Raw genomic sequence first — 17283 nt, 5'->3', positions numbered from 1 at the left:
AAAAAAAAAAAAATGGAGCCAACCCCTGAAAGTCCTGACATGGATCCTTTGTATGCCCTGCTCATAAATGCTCCACAGGCCCCATCTCCGCCTGCCTCCTAATCCCTCCTCGCTGCTCCCAGAAAAGGAGAGACAGCTTTCCTGTATGATGGAGCTGAGAAGCTCCCTCCTAACAACAGCATACCTGCACATCATCACACTGATATTGCTCAACAGCACTCCTGCCCTTTCACGGGCACAAGAGTTTATCTTTTTAGACATAATGGCTTTAAACAGCCATTAGGTTATGTTGTTTAGATCTGTCTGCTTTTTTGCCAACAAAGTGCATATGGACGCGGGGTGGGGGTGTGGGTCGGGGGCTTAAAGTAGAGTATAGTGCTTGCTTTTAACACATGTCTGTTGTCTTGAGGGGTGAAGCAAGGGCAGGGAGGGAGAGAGAGAGAGAGAGAGAGGACACAACATTTAAGGGAAACAGGAATGAGAGAGGATAAATGGAGAGGAGAGGAGGGAAGGAGGGAGGGAGGAGTGACAATAATGTCCTCTTCATCAGATGACAGAAAACAGCCCCACCTGCTGATATCCACCTTTTAACAAGGTATCTGCTTCCTCATCTGGTATGTGCCTGATTGCCAAAATAAAAAACCTGCCCATCCAGCTGCAGTATCGGGTAGGAAAAATGCGTAAAGCCCACGTCTTTGTCTTTTTCACCCTACTCTTGCTGCTTTCCATGTGTTTATACTGTAAGAGTCTGCGCAAGCAGCTTTCTGTATGAATGACAGACAAAAGACGAGAAGCATGTGACGAGACACTGAAGACTTATGTCACTGGGTGGGCTGGTGAAGCCCCCTTAAGGGGAGACACGACTCAAATCAATGTCAGTGACATCTGGAGGCCCGAGGAAGGGGCTATTTTCTCAAGGTCAGCTGTGCCAAGGTCAACTGAGATTCCAAATCTGAGTGTTACTAATGACTCTGCTCAGCAACAGCTGAGATCAGGAACACAGAAGTGAGACAAGAAACTGCATTCACTGCCTCATTTACAACATAGCAAATGGATGGATGATTTCAAATCAAGCATGGTTGTCTGGTATTTACACAGAGCTTCTAAAAATCAAAGAGAAACAGCAAGAAAGAATTTAAGTGTTAAACAAGGAAGTGATCCTGGGTGGATTCAGGCTCTTTGACGTTTCCGCAGCACATAGCTGTCACCATGGTAACCACAGTCTTAAGGGTAGCAACTAGAGTATGTGAGAGAGAGAGAGATGTGGAAGGGCGGAGTGAGGATGAGAGACAGCGAGAGAGAGACAAGAAAGGATGCGAGCGAGAAAGTGGGTGATAATGTGTAAGAAATACAATGGGAGGAAGAGCGAGAGAGGCAGAAATTAAAGGAAGGTAAGAGCGTTGAAGAGAAAGAAGAGGAGAGAGGGAGACGGAGCGAGATGAGAAAAAACAGAGAGCGAAACAAAGAAACACAGAGAGAGGTATCCGCTGAGCAGCTGCAGCCTGGCCACTGTATCGCTCCATAAGAGAGATGTCCATGAGTAAGCTTGTGCCAAGCCTGCTGGGAAGCACTGCAGTAGCATCTCAGAGAGGGGAGATGACAAACATCAGCACTGAGCATGCTCCACTCTCAAGGCCACTGAGAAAATGAGATTTCAGCTCTTTAGCCTCTCAGTTTGTTCAGTTCTCCAGCTCTATTCCAGCCTCCATCTGTCACTACCCATCTTTCATGAGCACATCACACCAACAGTTCCTCTCAGTGCTTCAGATGTGGCTCCATGTTGGATAAAGTCTGACTGATGTGTCTGATTACTGATTGATTTAATGGTAAGAGGCATATTTCCCACTTATGGCCGTGCTGACTCATATTGTGACAGGTTTGATTGGGGGCTGAGAGGAACAAGAGATGAGCATAGCAACTCATCAGCCAATAGGGCATGATACTGCAATAACAGGCCAGCACCACAGCAGCCTCGCACACAGACAGCCCTTTTGCCAGATGTGATCTCTGTGCTTCTGAACTCTTGCTGATCGTCCTCCTTATCTGGACGGCTGCCAGAGCTGCACTGTACATGACATTTGTGTCAGACCTACAATTAAGCTGAGGTTGATTTTCAGCTTTTTTTTTTCTAGTATTTTTTTTTTTTTTTTGCTTGTTCTGCAGGCAGACAGACAGACACACCCACGCCAGGATACGATTGTGTGTTTTTCCCTGTTTCATGACTGAAAATTGATGCTTTGCTCTGGCATCAGTCACGGTTATGTGATGAAGTGTGTGGTTTTGTGTGTGCGAAAGAGACAAAGTGTGTGTGAACTGTATGTATTGTATGTGTGTGTGTGTGTGTGTGTGTGTGTGTGTGTTTGAGGCCACAGTCTAGTTGAAAAAGAAGCTGTAGAGGATGTCAATTGCCACTCAACTTCCACTGTGACTAAAGTACCGAACACTGTAAAATCATTTTCTGCTCGCTGATAACATTGGTGATAAAAAATTTGTATCAAAGTTCATTTTCTATATATCTTTCCTCACTGATAACAAAGAGCCTCTCAATTGGACAATAATAGCTTATTGCTATGCTACGGAAATAGCACAAATATTTTTAATGACAGATGCTGTCTGAGCATGACTTTGATGATCCTCTTAAACAAAAATCCGCTCTATCTTCTTAAGGCTGGCTGATTGAATCTCTCTATCTCTCGTTCCCTCTCTGCATTTTTCCTCTTTTTAAACGTATTTATTTTTCAGTCTGTCTCTCTCTGCCTGTCTCCCTCCCTGCTGTCTAAGGGAGAGATAAAGAGGTTTGTGTGACTGTGAGCAGATTGACTTGAAGATAGAGGCTGAAAGCAGATCTCTTCCACCTCCTCATTCTGCTCTTTCTCTCTCTCTGCTCTCACCCAGATGAATAGACAAACAGTCTCCCACATGCTCTCACAGTTTATCAAACACACACCCACATAGAACCAGGTCTTCACGCAAACACATATGTGCGCTCTCACCAGAGAGAACAACACACACTCAATCTAAGTGTCCTCAGGCCGACAAAGTATACACTGTCACACTCAAATACAAACATACCCCCACAAACACGCACATAGGCATACGCATACAAACACACAGGTGCATCCACATGTAAATAGAATAAGCACATGGGTCATTGATGCATTCAAAATTGACCTGTTTTCCACTCATAGTGTACCTAATACAAACCATTTCCCCGTGTAAAGGAATACTTCATTTACGAAATGGACTTTTAAGACACCACATGTGAATCACAACATTACATCAAGCTTGTTGGGTGTTTTTTTCCATTGCGCACACGTTTTTCTCTCTAAAACCAAATGACTAAACTTTGTAGTTTTTTTTCTTACATGGCGTCATTGAATATCATTTTAAATGTGTGAAAGAATATGTCATTAAAGATCTATTTTGAATAAATTCATCTTAAAAAGGAAGACTTCTCAAAGTCTTTTTTATTGTCTGTGAATGCACACTTGGATGCGCTGAATTATTCACAATGTCAATCTCAGGAAAGATTTAAATGTAATTCTTCCTGCCAGGTAAGCCCCAACCTTCACAATTTTTTTGTGAGCAAACCTGTGACTGCAAGAGTTAATACTTTTCTAAATTGTGGATAATTGTGTGATAAATGTTACTTAAGTGTATATTAATCTATCATTTAACTTTTCGTGCATGATTGAAATCGACTTTAAACTGGAGAGATGTAAATTTACACGAGGGAAAACACGGGAAGGTTGTGCTCTTATCAGCAACCATCCCCCTTCAAAAACATACGTGCATCCGCTCTCTGCTTTGCATTCTTCGCATCAAATCAAATTCCTTTTGCGCTCTGCACTTGTCCTTTATCTCCAGAATGTGCTTTTAGAGCAGCACAAACATGTCACAATGAGGACACTGTGCGGAGTTTCACACAGAGTGAAACCAGCTTCTGATCAAATCATTTGCATTTCTGTTTTTGCCTCTTGTGGCTGAGCTTGGGCTTATCAAGAGTTTTTCTTATCTCTTTGTTTGTTTTTCACCAATGTAGGCTTTTCCTGGAAAACAGGCCACTACGCATGTGTAAGCTTAGATCATGCTTTGGCGGCATAAGCCCAGATCAAGGCGGTCTCAAATTGAGTGAGCTTGATAAGTGGGCAAGAGAGTGGCCCCTGGTGACGGTGCCAGGATGGCCTCACACTGTGCTTTGGCAAGCCAGACATGGCTAACAGGAAGCCAAGCCTGTGGTTGGGTCATCTCAGAACGACAAGATGACTGCACAGGCCCACAAATCCCTCTCCATCCCACTAGAAGCAGTTAAATCCATCGCCAAGTACACCAGTGACTGACAACAGTACTGAGAAGGAGGTCAAAGCTAGCTAAAGCTGTAATACTTCTAAATAGGCAAGCCACCGCCAGCGTGAGCAGCTTAGTGATGGAGGAGCGGCACCAAAGCTTTAGCCGAAAATCTAATAGTTGAGTCTTAGCCAAGAGAGTATTAATTGTTGCCCAAAAAGCCATGTAGTAATAATACAACACTAAACCATGTTTGCATGGATAAAGATGAGGTGCTAAGACAGGGGAACGGAGGTTAGCGTCAACTCACTGACTGCAGTACAAAACCAAGGTCAAATGGTTGACCAATAGTTTTATCTGAATGGCGTTAAGGAGTTTTTGACAGGATAAAAAGAGAAGCCATCCTTTGTATTATTTTTCATGGTACATTTTGTGTTGTTTTGCAATGCTGGCTTGCCTACAGTGGTTTCCTGGCCCATGGCCATTTGCAGTATGATAACTGCCTGCTTGCAAGCCTAATGTCATGGAGACAACAAGGGAATGAAGAGAAACACGCCTAGACAATCCGTGGCAAAAGTACACATCCCAACAGATGTGATGGAGAAAAAGCGGAAATGGGGCTACAGGGCTCACACTACAGGGACTTTTTGTAACACTGATCTTACTGGCTTTTACAAGTACAACAGACCTCAGTGAGGAATGTTGCTTTCTCATTTAGGGTAAAACACCCCCGGAGTTAAGGGGTATCAATATCACAAGGGAGATACAGTATATTCCTCTTTTGTCTGCATTTGCTGCAGTGAGGTGATGGTTAGTGTGCTGGTCTGTGGGCCAGCTGGGACACATCTCAGTTCACCCGTGCACACACACACACACACACACACGTACACATGCACCCACACACACACACAAACATACACACACACTGAAGCTTGCTCTACGCTGCTCACTATCTTTCAACAACAAGCTGAGCAGGGACCAGACGGAAAGAGGTCCTATTTGTGCAGGAAGATAAATACACTTCTGCACCCAGTCCTGTCCCCTCCAGATTAGAGCAACACAATAATGAGCAGGAGCACTGGTGGAAGGGCAGAAGAAAGCAAGGGTAAAGGATAGAGGAACAGCCTACTACCAAAACACACACCCCCGCACACATGCATGCAGCAGTAATCACATACAGACACGCATCCTTTAATCTTTAATTATCAGAACTTAATACTCAATAATTGTCTAAATTGGCGGCAGTATTTTGTCCCTTGTGCAATATTTCGCAGGTGTCAGGTGTGTTATTTGTGAAGTTTAAGTATGTCCCTTATGTATATGAATGAAATCCCTGTGGGGATTTACTATCTTTTGCTATTTTTCTCTCAAATCATTCACTCTGGAAAAGGTTGTATAAACACAGACAGCACGCAAGAGTCACTGTGAGTGTGGGTGTCAAGTATCTGGTCATCTTATAGTGGGACGATATATCCACGTACATAAATATGTGTCAAGTTGTTTGCAAGTTATTCTTCTATGAGTCAGCAGTGTCATAATCTTTTATCAGCTCCTCCTCTGTATTACGTTCAGGATGGTAAGACTCAATCACGGACTACAGAATTAGGCAATTCATCTCCACTCTGTCATGAATGCATGTTTTCTCTTAACTCTGCTGAAATAAGCCTCTGCCTCGAAGCAGGAGACCCCTTCAGTGTTGAGGGAAACATTATTTTTCTCTTGGTCCACTTCCAAACACTGCTAACAAGCCATTCCATTCTGTTTAAAGTCTTTTCATGTTAAGACACACATCAATCCACACCTACAACATACCTGAGGAAACAAACCCTCTCTCAGGATATGTACTGTGTGTGTGGGGTGAACATGGCCGGACACGTCCCTTAAACACACCGGGAGGCGCCCAGCGGGAGTGCCGGCAGCCCCTCTTTTCAACACTTCGGCACGCTGCACACAAACACAGTTGCCCTTCCCATGGTCCTTTTGTTTCCTATCGTTTTGTTGAAGTTCCTGTCATGGATGCTGCCAGCTTTCTCTGGACATTTATATATTATACTTTTGGACAAACACTCAATGTATGATTTTTTTTTTCAGGACTACATGGTACTACTCATGCTTGAATCACTGCACAAACACAGGCAAGCTTCTATAACTAACCATCTTACAACTGACGCAGGTAAACATGCATATGCTTGCCGACACAGAATTATAGCAAATGTACCTTTACAAAAATTCTGACGATTACCCAAAGAATAACACACCCAAGCACTGGCAAGCATCTACACAAACCTGGGAAGAAATGTATTTATATTGCTTGCATTCCTTATGGAACCCTCCGAAGTTAAACTCAGACAACTCAATACAGACAAATAGAATTGGAAGAATTAGTTTTTATATGTTTTCGGAGAGGTTGTAAAGGTAAAATTTTGAGAATATGTTGCTGTACATAACTTTGTAACTGTTTATAAGTAGCATGTCTGTCCCAGCTAATGCTCAATTTCCTGCGTTGGAACAACAAACTATGACCATGACATGGCCTAAAAAACAGCCAACAAGACAGTCATTCAGGTCAGTCATGTCCATCATCAAATCATTAAATAAAATCACATGCTCAAATCTACAGTCTAGAAACTGGTGCATGATGGGAGCGAAGCAGTGGCTCGGAAGGATAAGTCCTCCAAATTAAACGACAAAATACGTTGTTGGTCCACGCACACCAGAATGACACATAGAAGCATTTTCTGATCACCGTTGTATTATGATGTGACAACGCTATGGTTAAGGTTTGGTTAGGTTTAGGGAAACATTGTGGTTTGGGTTAAAAATACTATTTCATTCTTCTAAGGTTAGTGGACCTTCATCGTCATGGTTACAATAATAGCCATGTAAGGGTAAAGAATGATCCGGGTCATGACAATGTTGACTCGTGGTTGAAAATGGGAAACAAACTGCAATCTCTTGTGTTAAAGTCCAATGATTTGTTGACCCATTCATCCACCTCTGACCTCTGCTCCTGTCATAATTACTATGGCCACTAGAGGGCTTCATCACCTGAATGTAAACAGATAACATTTGGGGCACTTGGCGAAATGTCGTTTTTCCTTGGAGGACAGTCTCCCTGGAGCCTATAGTGAGTAAATGCCAGAGAGTGAGTCTGCAGTGAAAGGTTATCTCCCGCGCTGTCCTTCAGTGTCATGCTGCATCCTGTGAATCTACCTGACACCTTGGTGAGGAGACACTGCAATGAAGATAGACCCAGAGCTACAAATGAATAACTGACGAGCAGGTTTCATGCACAAACTGACTGTGAAAAATCAGTTCTTCAAGCTGCATATTCCAAACAGCACTGATTTACATACATTTTTAAACAGACTCACCTAAGAACTGACATAAAGTTGCACGCACAAACACACGCACCTTGTCACAAATATACACACACATTACAACACTGCTCAACACCACCTGCTTCTTACTATTTGGAACCCCAATAGTATCAGTAATTAGCTGTGCTAATTCTGCCAGAAATTTTGGCAGCCTATGCTGGTGTTTTAGGATTGCAATTGATTAATCATTCACCTTCCACCTTCCAGCTACATGACTTATTTTTCCGATCATCACATTATTTTACAAGAAAAGTGACAAGCATTGCTTTCACTTAGCTTTTTCCAGGAGTTTCAACAGGACATTGTGTTTCCCAGAATTGACATTACTGACACAAGCATTGTTAAGCACCAACAGTCCCATACTTTGTTTCATTATCAAGTGGAAAAATCAAAGTTTATTTACTTGATGCTTTGCAGTTCCTATTTACAGGAAAAATTGTGATATTTCTCAACTTTTGAACAGGTCATTACCTGACATTGGCAACAAGACAATGCATGTAATTTTGAAAACTTAAGGTGACCTTGTGGCATATATAAACTGAAGCTAAGGTTGACATTGACGACCTTAAGCTGTTTATATAAACCTTTGATATGATGCAATTGAGGATCAATATTGTCATCTATAAACCAGTTTATGGAATATTATGGAATGTGTTTTCTGCAGTGTTACGCCCACAGCTAGAAAGATCTACAAGCAAGAGAAATGTGTGCCTGCCAGCTTCACCCTCCCTCCTTGGACTGAGCAATAATAGGTTACTTCTACAACATGCCAAAACAATGTTGATCCCAGCAGTAATTTGTGTGATCTTGACACTCCTGACAACAAGCCTAATGTTACAGGCAATTATACTGTTCATAAAAAGTATCTATCAAATGTGAAGCTAACCCTGTGTCAGTGTGAGTTTGCACAGACAACAAGCACAAGAAGCGGGTAGAATTGGATTTTACATGCCACTGTAATATTGGAGGGAGCCAAGCAGCTTAATCAGATTTCAGATCATTGAAAAATGAGCTTACCTGGCTTTTTTAGAGTTATGCCATTTACATGCATTGATCCAGAGCTGGATTACCGGACTAAACAGGGTTAATAATGGAGCTGTCAATAGATGTAAACAAAGCCAAAGGCATATAGAACGAGGTTAATGGCCCTGAAACAAATTATTGGCAGCTTATTTCTCCCAAGTATTAGTCAATCTGTTTGGCCATATATAAACCATATATGAAGTGCATGGGATAGGGCATAAAATGCTCTTCAAGGTTCATGAAACTACATCATCTTCTGAACTAAGACATTCCATTCTCTATGCCAAAACAGATGGTAATAATATTTTTTAAGTGGTGGTGAAAGATTGATTTTTTTGTTCTGTTGTTGTTTTCTGGTTGCAAAATGGCAAATCAATGGTTGGGTCTTTTTCATGCTAAAATACAGTACAAGACAAAGAGATGTTTCTTCATGCAGGCCTACATATAATTTATGGTCTATAGTATACTTTCAGATTTCACATTTGTCAATTACTAATTTTAAGAGAAGAGCCCCTGATTTATAGTTTAATGCCAATGCTATGTGTGACTTTAAAGGGTTAATTTTGTCGACAACCTTTCATGCTGTGCACAGAAAAAAACGTTTTAAATATTTAATTACATGCACTGGCTGCAGCCTGTGAAGGGAGAGTATTGCAGCCCAAGATAGCTGCAAATTACTGAATGATTCAAAAGGCAGGGTAAACTTGAACTGCCTCCACAAAGGAGTGGGACACAAGTTGTAAAAAAAAGGCCAATATAAACACATAGAAAGGTGGCATTACGTACAAAAAGGCCATATTATAAAGCAGATTCATGTCCTACAGATAGACCAAGAGAAAATAGGTTTATGTTTTTGTGTTTTGCATTCTCTTTATTTGTCTAGGGATATTTTAATGTTGACATGTGCCTTATATTGTTCAGTGTTGGGAAGAAAACTGTATTCAAGCCATCATTTGTAAAGTTTTAGTCTTATCTAATACTGCTGTATTTAAAGTTACTGATCCTTTGTATTTTGGTAAACACCCACTGCTGGGGAAGCCATGGATGTTTTTATCTACACAACTGAGGGTTCAAAGTTACTACTGGCATCTTTTTGACTGCAGTCCAAAACCATACATGATTGACTCTCCCTGAGGGACACCATTACAGTTAGTTTAGTCAAAAGAACACATCCGCCTATAGCTGACTGCAGTATTAACAGCATATGTCTAACACTGGAATGATGGCTTCCTTTTGTGAACAAAGTAAACCCCAAATGGCAGTGACTTTCACAGTTGTTATCCTGCACATATCTCCCGGACTGTGCAGTGACTGTGGGCTTTTGAGTGTTTTTGACACAGCTCCAGCCGCAGGGGCAGGGGCAGGCAACAACTGCTGACATTCCCAACGGACTCATCCCTTTCAACTTTTCGGTGTTTCTCCTGCTCCCTGATCCTGATCATATACTGCCTCATTGTGGTGAAGGCAACATTCTTCAGTGGGTTGAAAAAATTCTGTCCTAATTGTTGGAAAAGCAGAGAGGCAGGGTGTAAACTGTGATCACAGACACTAAAGCCAAAGTACTGTTTTTTTTGTGACACTATTTAGTAGAACCTTAATTGTAAGTTCTTCTTTTTCATCTCTGAGTTATAGTAAGTATAAATAAGTTTAGTTGTTGTTGCACAAACATCTGTTTGCTGCTGTATAGTAGCCTATATCAATGATACAAAGGCATACAGTCAATATAACTAAATAACATAAAGGATTAAGATTTTTTTCATTGATGTTTAACAGTCATTTTAATTCTGCAACTAGCAATATATCTATCATTATTATTTCACTGCAATTGCAGCTTTAATGCAGGTGAAACTGTGACTATTACTGCAAATTATCTGAGGTTGAGAGTCAAAGAATTACTGCTGGATATAAGAAAAGTTTGATTCTCAAGGGTTAGGGTTAGGGTTAGGGTTAGGGTTATTCTAGAAATATCATATACACCTCAAGTTATTTAGCAAATATCGTGTCATCCATAATGGAAAGGCTTATTTATAGTGCAAAAATCAAGTGTCCAAACAACTATCCAATATTGCAGTTAAACAGCACAATTAAATAATTAAATAACATCATAGTAACATGGTAATGGCTTTAAGATGTTAATGACCCCTGTTCTCTTAATCAAAGAGCTCTCATAATCATACCAATGTCATCTCTTGAAGTCCATATAAGTATAACCACTGACTGCACTCCAAATGTACTGGTCTTTACCTTGATATTCTTCATTAGATGTAATGGATGTAGCTGTGAAATCACATAAAAATACCAAATTTTGATCTCTGGGCTTAATACTGATAAAATAAGATAAAAGCAAATGCAATTCCACCACCAAACCTGTAAGATGTATAACCCTGCGTGTCCTGTCACACTGAAAATAGTAAAATTCTGTTCTAAATAGTTTTGCTGTTCCAAAAGCAGCTTTCATCCCATTTTGTGAATTCAAGCCAGAGATTAATGGAGATTATTGGTTGTGACGCTATGTACTAACTATAAGACTAATCTGCATTCACACCACCAACAGCCGACCCAATCCTGCTCTTCTGTCTGATGCCTGATTTCAGCCAGCTGTTTGCAAGCTGCAGTGTTGCAGCAGTACTGTAGGTGACACGTGTATCAATGATTTTAGAAACAAATGGATGTAAAGGGCCTGGCTCTCATGCAGCAGAGCTTGCAGCTGACTCCAAAAAATATCCACCTTGCAATGATGCTAAGTGCATATTCATAGCATGTATCTTTTCCTCTTTTCTCTAATTATTGTACCCACAAAATGACCTTGAAAAATGAAAAGTACATATTGCCAAACTGTTAAACATACATACAAATATTGTTATTATGTATTACTACTTTTACAAAAATGTCAATATTGAAAGAGAATAAATCATGCTCTAAATGCAAAATACATATTCATAAAAGCAACAAAACACCAAATAACAATCTTCTGTCACCACCTCTGCTGACATTTTGCTGGCTGTTACTTCCCAAACCTCCCCACCCTCAACACCAAACAAATGTGTTAAATTCTTTGAAAATCTCACAGAAGTTTGCAGTTATGTGGAGCATATGATTAATTTGATATAAAATTACAAGCTTTAAACTGCATGGCATTGCAGACTTGTTCTCATAGTTCTTATCCAGCTGAACCTAGAGTAAGCCCATTATTCTCCATGAGCCCAGACATAATTCTGTATTACAGCATGGAAATTTATAATCATCCAAAGCATTGCTTTGGTGTGTGTGAAATCAAAGGGCATGTTAAAAAGACATTCAAAACTGTGGAAAATATCTGTCACAGTAGAGTAGTTAAACCACCCATGTAGAACTAAACTGGTAGTACTTTACTTCTGCGGTGCAGCACATTAGAGCAGAATTAGAGAGTGATAACAACTTAGTTTTGTGTCTTGTCCAAAGCTTTCCTTGGATCACTAACAGCAATGTAGCTAATCAAAGGGAATGAGTCTTTTTTCATCGCAAGTGGATCTTTTTGTTGTGATAAGAGTATGTGCGGTGTAATCCAAGGTTTTTGGCTTACTTTACGCTATCAAAACACAACTTTGTTTTTGCTTTCTCATTTTTGTAAGTCTTTCAGGAGTGTGATCTTGAAAATCTCCATGATTAAAGTTCCTGTTCCTGTTCTTCGGAGCAATATAATGAAATTAAGTTAACTACGTTAAAGCGAGAATGGAAGGAACTTTAAAAAAAAAGAATATATTCAAATTTAAGTGTTTTTCCACATCCAAAAATACATTTAGGATTTTTTTTTTCTTTTAACTTTTGCTTAATTTTCTCAAATTTGGACATTGGTTAGATCAGTATGCAGCCTTGTCACCTTCCTGTGCTTATAGTGTGAAATTCAGGACAAGCTGCTTAGACCTCTCTCAAGGCAGACATTTTGTGTAACTAATAACCTTAATAATGGCTGCATTCCATTATTGTTCATGCAGGCTTATAGCTTACTGGAACATCAGAGCAACCATTGTTACACCTGTGCTTGTCCTGGTATGTAAAACTGTACATGTTGAAAAAGGTCTATTGTCACTTTGGCTAACATCAGATGGATATTACAGCAGTTAACGTGAAATTCCGGTGAGTCCTCACACACACACAACTCATATGAAGTTAATGCAACTGATAGACATGAAATGCATGCATTTTATTGGCATAGAGTTTGCAAATACGCACGTCAAGAAATGGCAAGTCTGGTTAGTTACATATTAAAGCAGAAACTAGTTCTCATTTGCACCATTTTATTAGTGACAAGAAAAACTATAGCCCACTGCCTTTGTGACGTTTTCTAAATAAATGTTGCAACAATTCTCCAAACCTCTTGGAATTTAACAAGACAGAGGTCTAGCTACATCAGATTATTTTTCACATTAGTTGCCATAGAGATGACTTGTCTGTCTTAATTAAATATCTTGTTAATGGCCAACAATATATGAACTTCAGAGGGTTTGATGCAAAACCGACTGTACACTTCCAGCACCAAGCGGTAGACAGATAAAGGTAGCAACTAGCCAGCTACTGAAGAACCATCAAGCAAGCTAAAAACTCAAATACTGTATACTTGGTAGAGACCAAAACAGACATACAAGGAGAGTGAAAATTGGACTTATACTAAAGATAGAAACATGGCAACAAATGAATACCAACCTTGATCCACGTCAGCTGGATGGATGAGGTAACTGTCTGCTAACACAGCTCCAAGCTCTGTAGGGTGTGTCCACATCTTGGCTGTGACGAAAATCAATCCCTCGTTCACTCATTCACTACTTTCTATATAACAGACAGGTAGTTTTTCTATAGTGAAAAGTATAAATTGAGATTTTGGACACTTATCGATCATCCTTATTTTGCGTCATCTTTACTATAATGTTTGCATTGATCTACTAACCCTAACCCATTGTGGGATTGTTAGCTCAGTGGTGTACCTAACATGGACACAAATGTTTTTGCTCCAGTGTGGAAATTGCACTAAAATGAGCAGGCAGTACATACAGTATGGTGCACTACATAGCAAACAGGGAGTGATTTTGGACACTCTTGACTAATGTCTAGTGGCTCCCACATGACAGCCATGTGGACTACAACAACCCATATATAACCTTAACTACTCTCAAGGAGTAAACAAATCAACAGAAGTTAAATGCCCAGCTGAGACTCTCCAACAGTCAGTCAGAACTGAGGTAGTGTTCAGACTGACACAGTAACGTGGGTCAAACCTGCATTGGGGGTCTATCTGAACGTGCCAACATGTGCCAACCAATCCTCCTTCACAACCCTCTTGATCAGGGTTGGAAGTGGGTCAGATGGTTCCCTGCAGTGTACTGATGTTGCTACCTGTGTTTTAAAGTAATTTAGCTGACTCATCAAAAAAAAAAGCAGGTAGAACATGTGTTGAGTAGATCTGTGTCATACATGCATCTGCTGTCTGAAAGGAGTATACACCAAGTCCAGTTGCCTTTGACTTAGCACTTCCAGATATACCCCTGACCTGGATGACTGAGAGTTTTCATACATACTGTTTGCTAACTTGTTAGCTATAAAATTGTTTAAGTAGATATCTGTGTTTGTTAGCTTGTTGTGAAGTTCCTCTGCCCTTAAGTGGCTAAAAAATCAATTTATGAATGATATCGATTGCATTTGTAAATCTAACCCTCTTTTTTACAGTTGTGTTTGCTTTGGTTTGCTGGATTTTATATTAGCTTAGTGCTAACTCAACCTGTAGCTGAAGAAACACATGTAAGCCAAGCTAAAAGCCTTCATTAATAATGATATGATAATGTAACAAGTTAAGAAATAATTTGCCTCATTTTTGAAGACTTTTATGCCAAAGATATCATAAGTTTGTGTTTAACCACATTCAAAAATCAAACGGAGATGAGATTTTCCGACAGCATTCATCACAAGCCAAACTGATACTGCCACAAGCTTCTAACTAGCTCTACAGTAGACTAGATCCTCTTAACAATACACACCATGTCTATACACCAGCAGTACATATTGCACACATAGCTAAGCACAATGGGTCTGTATAGCATCTGCACTTGTCTATGCGTTGTTTACATACAAAAAGTACATAAAAACATAAAAAGTACAATAAAAAATCACACTCTAGGGCATACCAAAAACATGCAAAAAGGGAAAACAAATGTAGTTTGTGTTTATACTAAATTTGTCTTATTTCTCTAGAGATGTCAATCAGAATTAGCTTTAGAATTAAATATTTTGACAATCAATGTCAAGACAAATAATATACATTATTTTTTATATTATTATAATATACATCTGTGGGCTTTAAATCCAATTAAGAAAATATAATCTAAATTTTTAAATGGAAAATGTGTATGAAGCCCGACTGCTGTATTTTGAAAGGACTGCTTAATTCAAAGTGCAGTAAAGTGCAGAGAAGACCAATATTAGAGCAGAACAGGTATTCAAATTCCTCACTCTTGTATTACTCATCAAACCTCAACAAACATGCATCATTCTAAAAAGCTCATTACAGAATAAATGAATCAACAGACACTGTAGTGAACTACACAAACTACTGACTTACATCATACTACCACCAAACAAATCTGTGGCACACGTTTATGTAAAGAAGGAAGGAATTACTTCTGTTATGAATCTTTTATCTCATATCTGTTCATTCCTGTTGTATAAGACTAATATAGTTTATTACATGCATCTTTGTTGCAAGTTCAACACACTGTGAAAAGACAGAGGTTGCATAACACAGTATGGCACTGATCACAAAGGCCACTTAATGATATACTTCTGATTTAAACTTTTTAAGGGGTATTAAAGCCCAGTGAATGAAAGGCTCCAAGCACACCACCTACTGTAAGCTCCCATCACACATCTATTATTCAACAGCTGTGCTCTACAAACAGGTATCAACCATGACCTGAAACAGTAAACCTCAACTCTACCATGAAAACTAGACTGTCGCTGCCGAGTTGTGGCTTTTGTAGAAACAAAAGACAGAAACCCAAGATGCTAATAATAATAATATCTTGTAAAATTCTGCCTTTTGAAATGGGGAGTACAAGTCTGAGTGATTGTGAGAAAGTGCCTAATAGGACAGGAAAATGAGGGACCAATTACTGAAAATGGCCATGTCCTTTTTTCATACATCTTATAAATATACATCAAGCTATCTTGTCAGAGTGGAGTAGCCAAGATTCAGCAGGCCAGAAAGTCTACATAAATGACCCAAAAACATTCCCCACAAACCTACAGTATAGCCTCAATCAGAACAAATCCACGTTTCTAGCTGGTCAGTCTCATTAGCCTGTACCTCTGCCCTGGACTAGAGACACTGCAGCATTGACAGTCGAAAACACTTCAATCATTCTTATCTTAACAAACACACATCCTGTGCACGACCATAATCTCAGTGGTGAAATGCAGTAAATGAGCACCTTTGTCACAATCAACAACTGTTTGCTAGATTGCCCTTGAGTGTGCAATTAGGGTATAATGACCAACCTGTAGATGCTTGTTGATTCATACTGCCGCCAGACAAACTTGTGAGGTAAGAGCCCAGTAGCCATCAGCAGCTGTCATTCATGTTCTATGTCTAGCTCTTCTAAGGAACTCTCTCAATTCACACAAAGATGCATAGCTCGGGGCAAAATTCTGCCTGTCTACCACCTCAATGCAGCAGCTGCGACCTGCATGCAGTGGGACTTCGCAGTGACAGATTAGTGATAGAGTGTGCATTCGCAACAACATTGTTACATTAATTTACTTCAGAGAAATAAATGGGCGTAATGAGCAATAAATAAACACTCCCACAAGTGAGAATGATTTGTGCAATTGTTAATTACAAGTATGAAGGTGGTTTCGGGGCAATGTGTTACTCTTGGATTCAGATGACCATTTTTTTGTTCCACCGATTTGTCTTGATAGGATGCTCCCACCTCTCTGCATACACCCACGCACATGAACACACAAAATGCAATTATGTAGGTCTCCTCCATGGGGTCTATGGATAGACAAAAAGCTAGAGGCCGCACCTACCACATTAGTTTCATTATGCAGACTTTTGATTTAGGTTGAGCCATGAGGGACAAAAACACTATTGTTACGCTAAATAATATGAGCTAAAAGGCAAAAGTGGCATACTTGAAATTACAGTTTGAAGTACAGCAGTGTCAGACTCCATTTCAAATGAAAACATAATCCACTGTTATTAGGGTAGATGTCATCCTCTGTCATCTCCTCTCATACCCTCAGTTGATTAAAAAAAACTGATCAACAAAGCTTGGTAATATTCAGAAGATAATCATGATATGCTAACTCTGGCAGGATTCTCTGCTTCTGTCATAGAAGAAGACTCAGTGCCTGAGTAGATTTGATATCACTTGTTCGCCTGCTGGTTCACTGAAATATGTATATGCCTAGATTAAATGTAGGCAAACTTCTTTTTTAGAGGTGCTAGTGTTTGTCATGATCAGTAACTTGTCACACAGCAACACTGAAAGTCCAAGAAATACTTGCTGTCATGTCTATATGCTGAAATACAGTAGTCACAGTCGTATTACAATCTATTCTT

This window comes from Thunnus thynnus, chromosome 13, assembly GCF_963924715.1.
Source record: "Thunnus thynnus chromosome 13, fThuThy2.1, whole genome shotgun sequence".
Classification (NCBI taxonomy): domain Eukaryota; kingdom Metazoa; phylum Chordata; class Actinopteri; order Scombriformes; family Scombridae; genus Thunnus; species Thunnus thynnus.
This window is presented reverse-complemented; position numbering follows the sequence as displayed.